This window comes from Lathyrus oleraceus, chromosome 6, assembly GCF_024323335.1.
Source record: "Lathyrus oleraceus cultivar Zhongwan6 chromosome 6, CAAS_Psat_ZW6_1.0, whole genome shotgun sequence".
NCBI lineage: Eukaryota > Viridiplantae > Streptophyta > Magnoliopsida > Fabales > Fabaceae > Lathyrus > Lathyrus oleraceus.
The window spans coordinates 233,850,112-233,856,885 of NC_066584.1; the positions used below are offsets into that span (position 1 = coordinate 233,850,112).

The window sequence follows — 6,774 nt, forward strand, 5'->3', positions numbered from 1 at the left end:
AGCTTCTTCAGGTACGAATCCTCCAAATCCTTGCCCCTTTTCTTGTGCCCTTCTTTCAATATGGATCATCTTCTTCTTCTTTCTTCTTAGAGTTGTTTGTGTGTATGAACATTTGAGGGTGAGGTGGCGGTTGAAGAATTGTTGCAGGTTTTGTTCTTGTTAGCAGGAGTGTATTGAAGGTAGTGAGGGTTATCGGTTTGATGTCGGTCCTTGAAAAATGGTTGGGGAAGATGATGCAGGGTCGGAGATGATGTAGGGTACGTTGGGTTGGTTGAAAAAAGAGAGATTGGAGGGTGAAGTTGTTGAGAAGTTTGGAAAGTTTTCTGGATTGGTTCGAGAGGTTCTTGTTGAGGTTCTCAGGCGATTGAAAAATAGAAGTTAGAGGAAGTGAATCCTGTTGAATCTTGAAGGGTGATTCAAGAAGTTCTTGGTTTTGGGGTGAGGGTTAGAAGCGATTCAAGAAGGATGATGAAGTGTAGTGGATTTGAATTGAGAAAAAAACCGTTTTTCTTTTGAGAGCAGTTAAGGGAGTTAGGAAAAATTCTCTCTGTTACTGGGTTTGATCACCGTTCTGTTACCTGTTGGTGTCGGTTAGAAAAGGTGGTTAGGATTCGGTTACGGCGTTGTGTTATGTGAAGCTTTCTTGAGTTGGTTATCGTCTTTTTTCTGCAGGTCGCAAGTTATGTGAGGTTTTGTTGACGGTTGGGAGTTTCGATTATTTGGTTAGCGGGTGGTTGAAAAAAGTTCTTGGTTCTGTTTGTCAGTTAGAAGAACGGTTCAGAATTGGTGGAGGGTGGTTTTTGTTTTGTGTGGAGGTTTGGGGTGAAGGTGATGGAGTTCGATGAGGATTGTTCTCAGTTGTGGATTGTAGGTTGCAGGGTGAGGTTAAGCGTTTGAGGAAAATTGTGGAAAAAGGTTTGAGTTAGTTATGTGGAGCCTTTTTCTTCTGTTGAGAGTTGGTTATTTGTAGGTTGGAGAGAGTCATGAGGGATTCTGTTATGAAGTGGTTGTTAACCGTGGGCAGTTATGGCAGTTGGAAATTCAGTTCAGATTCTTTTGTGAGTTATTTGGTTAAGTTCAATAAGTATATGAATTTCTGCTGAGCTTTTTGTTGATGTTAGTTTTTTAGGGTGGGATATTTCGGTTGGAAGTTAATCAAGGCTGCTAGCGTTTGGTTATTCGGTTGGAGAAATTTTCTTTGAAGGTTTTCTTATGGTTTTATTGAATTATGCAGGTTCTGTTTATGAGAGAGTTGGAAGCATGTTCCGGTTCAGCATTGAGGTGGGAAGTTGTTATGGATTACGATGTTGGTTAGTAGTTGTTGAAATGAAATGCTTAGGTTTGTTGTTCTGTTATGATTTTCATTTTGGATGTGTGATGTTAAATAAATGTTGCAGCTTTGATGTAAGGACTACTGGCTTTCTTCTACATGCAATGTGATGTTGGATATGCTATGGGTTGCTTCTGATGATGGTTAGCTTTACCATTGCTTGACTAATTATTGTGGCTTGGTTGGCTTATTCAGTTCTGGTTTTTTGCAGGGTTTGAAAGTTAGTCGTGAAGGAGGTTAGAAGATCCTCAGTTTTAAAGGTGTTGTATTGTTATGTCGGGTCGTTCTGCAGGGCCTTTCGCGAAAGTTATTGAAGAATTTCTATTAAAGAATCTGAAAATTCCGGGTCTGAGTTGAAAACGGTTACCGTTCTTTTTCGTTGATCCGAGGGTTGGAAGGGTTGCTGGTTCTGTTAAGGGATTCGGTATTGCAGGTTGGGTCCAGTTCTGTTAAAGCGGTTGGAATTTTGTTTTTGCTCAGCTCATTGACAGTTGGATTCTGTTGAGGTTGGTTAAAGAGTTCTGGTTACGGTTTGGCCAATGTGATTGTAATTTTGTAGTTATTGAATGTACTGGTGTATGTAATTTTGAATACAAATATTAGTTAGTTAGGTGATGTACAAAACTTGCTTATGGATAGAATATGGCTCATATTTTTCAAGATTTGCTTTTGTTTTTGGTGGGCTAGGACACTTGTTAGATAAATTACAATGCATGAACAAGATGAATGAATCAAGTCTAGTTCATTGCTACACTTGTAATTAACTAGACCATATTTCTAACATTTCATATGAACTGTAGTGACTGCCAAAGAAATCATCACTGAGAATACATACCTAAGCCAATGGCATCAGAACCCTTCATGATTTTCATCCCTTATGCATGTATCAATGAACACCCTGCACATAGAAAAGACGGATTGCAGTTTAGTGAAGAACATGCATACCAGATGAAAGAAAATCTCATTATGCCATTCCTTCAGTCTGTTTACTTGGTTCGAACAGAGACCAGAATTTGCATCAACACTAAATGCCTAAATAAACTAGCCCATAAATTAGACTTGAAATCTAGTTAAGCAACAAAATCACGGCCATGATCAAATTCTTTTAGTTTGATACTATTGAACAGTCTATAGAATACATAAAATTTTAACACTTCAATCGGAAGTTGAATTTCTATAATAAAAAAATGGAAATTGACTCCTTATAGAACACGAAAATAACACTTTTAATCACTTTAAGATGGGAAAAAGAAAAAGGACATGAATAGATTAAAACAAAACAAAAAATAAGCACTGAAGATTCTTAGAGGAACATGCACATGCACCCTCCCTGCAAAGGCCCCTATCCTAACTCAATCATAATACCCCTAATCTTCCTCCTCGCATGGCCATTCTGTTATGAGGCAGATCATCATCTGCAATACTCACCATTCTGTCCTAACTCAAACTAATTAATCCATCCCAACATGATCCTTGCAGCAAACACCTCAGTACCAGATATATCATTACACTCAAGATAGAAAAATAACAACATTAAAAAAATTCAAAATTCAAAATACACTTTAATTAATTCACAATTTTAAATATGTTGAATTTGCACGAAAGTTCTGAAGCTGGTTTGAAAAGAGAGTAAGAAACCTAAGTGTAGTGCATGTTGAACTATATAATTTCTGAATAACTTTGCTTTCTAAATCGGCAAAACTTTCTTGATACTTTCCATGCAAGTAGCCGGTTAATTACTTTGTATTTCCATCAGTCAAAAAAGCATAATTTGCATTTCCAATATGTTATGTTATGCACCCATTAGTTGCTCTTTCATGATTGTACCATTAACCCCTCTTCAAATTGCACGTGAAAGATGCACGTAGCTGTAGTTTCATTAAAATTACAAGTGCAGCCATTTGCATTATTAAATCTTCCTATTTACTAACCCCCTCTCTCTTAATTAGATGAATAAAATATGTTACCTTTTATCATAATAATTTGAATAGAACCGAGTAAGATTGGTGCTTATCCTTGCCAATCAAATTTCAGGAATCATTATTAAAACAAGAACTCATGGACTTTCAGTAGTAATTGAAAAATAAAAATAGTATCGGTACCTATGATGTTTGGCATGAAAAAAAGCTATCATTAATCACAAGGTATAGTTGTTCAAGAAAGAAACACAAGTAATTAATTTGTTAAAGTACAAACATATTTTGGATCAAGAAGTAAACTTGAGAGACTCAAACCAACAATATACATAGAAATGCATATGATAGAGTTGGTTTGAATTTGCAAATTGATTTAGGTAGAAAATAACTCAAACCAGAAATATGGATTGATCTTGAGAATTAAGAAGCAGACTATCATATATCTTGAACCAGGACTCACTCTACATACATTACCATAATCCCTACGTGTCTAGGCTCTGGACTCAACAATGCGTAAAGCTAGTGATCAATATAACCTACAACAATCTATTAATTTTGAAATTTACAGACTCCAGGAAAATGGAAACATATTCAGTGTTTTACACATTAATTATGATTATTACTTTCTTTAGACTACACAGTTGCTAAACCAAATATAGTTACTATTACTTGACAAAGTATAATTAGAAGAAGAAAAAAATGCAAAAAACACATAGAATTTCAAAACAACTTACTCCCATGGTACATCCCTACAAGCATCCAGTCTCCACCTTTATATTCAAACGGGAGAACATATTCTGAACCATGCAAAAGGTCCCTCCACTTGCACCCATCAACTTTTCTCTTCCTAGAACTCCTCAGGAACCACACTGACCTGAAACTACACAATGACCAAATATTTCATAATAAAAAATAATGCATCATCCAAGATACTTAAATAAAAAATCATTGGCAAAAACGTTTTTTGTTAAAGTAAATCAAAATCGAAATGGCTCACCTAGGGTAAAACACTTGAATATCTTCTCATGGTCAGAAAGTAGTTCCTGATATGTTGTAAAAGTTCATAGATCTACCTTCCTAAAATAGGGAGGGAGAAAATGAACCTAAATCCACTCAAATTTGTCATTTCTCAAATTTTGTACATTTTGTGTGCACCTGTGTTAATTTTCATTCTTCATGAGAACTTCATTAGTCAACATTGCTAAGCAAATACAACAAAAAGGTATTTATCCAGTAAAACCAAGCAAAAATCATAAAAGTTATAGCAGTTGGCCTAGTTTATCAGTAAATTACCAAACACCTTGTTGCATAATGATAACATTCTCCCTTTGAATGATGGTTACCGCGATCAAATAACCGGATTAATGTATCAGAATCAGAGTGTCATTCTTTTGTAAGCCTAACATTGTTCCAATAATCAATGCAAACCTCCAAAGTTCAACACTGCAGCTGCCATATAATCAAATCAACGCATCAATCGAGCCGTCCGGATTTTCGACTTAACTTTCCTGGCTTCATTGACAAAACCAGCGGTACAGAGGCCATTAATAACAACTCTTTGAGTAGCCCTTAAGATCTGAAAACCAGATTTCAAACAAGCAACCAAAAGCTTGGAAGCAAAAAGGAACTTCTTTGCCCTGCAAAGGTTATGCACCAAGATAGTATAAGTGAAAGAATCTTTAACCTCCATACTATCAAAAACTTTCACTGCTTGATCAATATGACCAGCTTTACCCAAACAATCAAGCATGCAGTTAAATGCCACCAAATTAAAACCAAAACCCAATGACTTCATGTAATCCAAATGCTTCTCGGCACCAACGAAATTGCCAATCTTACACAATCCATGGATTATAATCGTGTGCGTATACTGATCACATTTCAGTCCTTATTTCTCTATCTCATCCACCAACTTCAACGCCTCATCGAACTTACCTTGCCTACAGAAAAGGTTTATCATCGTATTATATGAAGTAAGATCAGGCACCAAACCATTACTCGTCATCTTCCCAGCAATCTCATCCACTTCTTCAATCCTTCCGGTCTTCACCAACGCAGCAACCACAGTACAATAAGCAAATCCATCAAATGTATAACCTTTCCTCCTCATCTCCGACAAAATCTCCAACCCTTGCTCCAACCTCCCGCACCGAAAACAACACTTCATAACCGTGGTATAAGTAATTGCATTCGGTTCATAACCATAATCACAAAACTCACGTAACACCCTCCTCGCATCCGCCAACCTCCTAGCCTTACATAACCCATTAATCATCGCATTATAAGTCAACACATAAGGAACAAACCCGTGACGCTGCAAGTTCCTAAACAACATAAGAGCATTATGAACATACCCGTGTTTGCACAGCCCGTTAATCATAACATTATATGTCGCCATCGTAGGATACATTTCAGCGCGCTCGACTATATCCTTGAAAACACGATACCCTTCGTCCGGTCTACCAAGCCTAAACAAACAATGAATTAAAATATTATAACTCCAGACATCCGGGTGTATTCCTGATTGAAGCATTTCGTCGAACAGTTGGAGGGATTTCGATAATAAACATTTTCTAACAGCACCTGACATCAATGAATTATAAGAAACAACATTAGGGTTAATCCCTGCTTCTTTCATTCTATTGAGAACAGTGTAACCTGCATCGATGCTGACAAAACGACAATAAGCATCGACTAACGTGTTGTATGTAACAGTATCAGGGAGTACTCCTAGTTTAATGGCGTCTATTAAAACGACTTCGGCTTTTAGTAATTGCTTCGATTTGCACATTGAGGATATGCAAATGTTCATGAATTTTGTTGATAATCGAGTAACCATGATTTGTAATGATTGAGGGAAGAAAGAAGAGTTGAGAAGAAAAGGTGAGTAACACGAGATTGAAAATTGAGCAGCTTATTGTGATGACAGACAGAGGCATTTGGGTTTTACTGAAACGAGTTGTTGAAGGTTGAAGAGAACGGTTAGTTGTGAAATTGAATACGGGTCAGACCGGCCGGTCCAACCGTTAGCGGAATTGTTATCTTACCGGAAATGGTGAGGAAATATGGTCGTTGGAGACGGTGTGGGACGGAAAAGTGTGTGAATGTGAGACGGGAGATACTTTCAGAGGTTTATAAATGTACCGAAAACCCTCTCTTAATTTATATTTTATCTAAAATGTGATTTATTTATTTTTTGGATGGACCAATTGAGTAGCAATGTGTATAAAAGTGTTTGATTAGAATTTTGACATTCATAAATTTGTTCAAGGTATTACTAATTCAATACACAATTTAATCATCCATTCACTCTATTGACACGTTTTTTTCAAATTGATGCTATTTTTCTTGATTTTCATATTAAACCAGTTAAAAATCCGGGTTTAAATTTTTTATACCGCATAATTGTATTTAAATATTTAATTGAGAATAATATTTATATGGTTTTAATTGAAATACATTGACGGTGTAAAAGGATTTTACGCCGTCATTTAATGTCAGGTATTGGATATTGAAATATGTTTGATT

General features: G+C 36.3%; 1 long non-coding RNA gene and 1 pseudogene across 1 annotated transcript; one reads left to right on the plus strand and one right to left on the minus strand.

Annotated features, from left to right (window-relative positions):
* Positions 1–745: 745 nt before the first annotated feature.
* On the plus strand, positions 746–1,567 carry LOC127092028 (uncharacterized). The gene is made up of 3 exons (XR_007792063.1): positions 746–1,310; positions 1,398–1,473; positions 1,542–1,567. It is a non-coding gene; the product is annotated as an uncharacterized LOC127092028 (long non-coding RNA).
* Positions 1,568–4,367: 2,800 nt separating this feature from the next.
* Positions 4,368–6,175, minus strand: LOC127092026 (putative pentatricopeptide repeat-containing protein At4g17915; annotated as a pseudogene).
* Between the last annotated feature and the right edge of the window lie 599 nt (positions 6,176–6,774).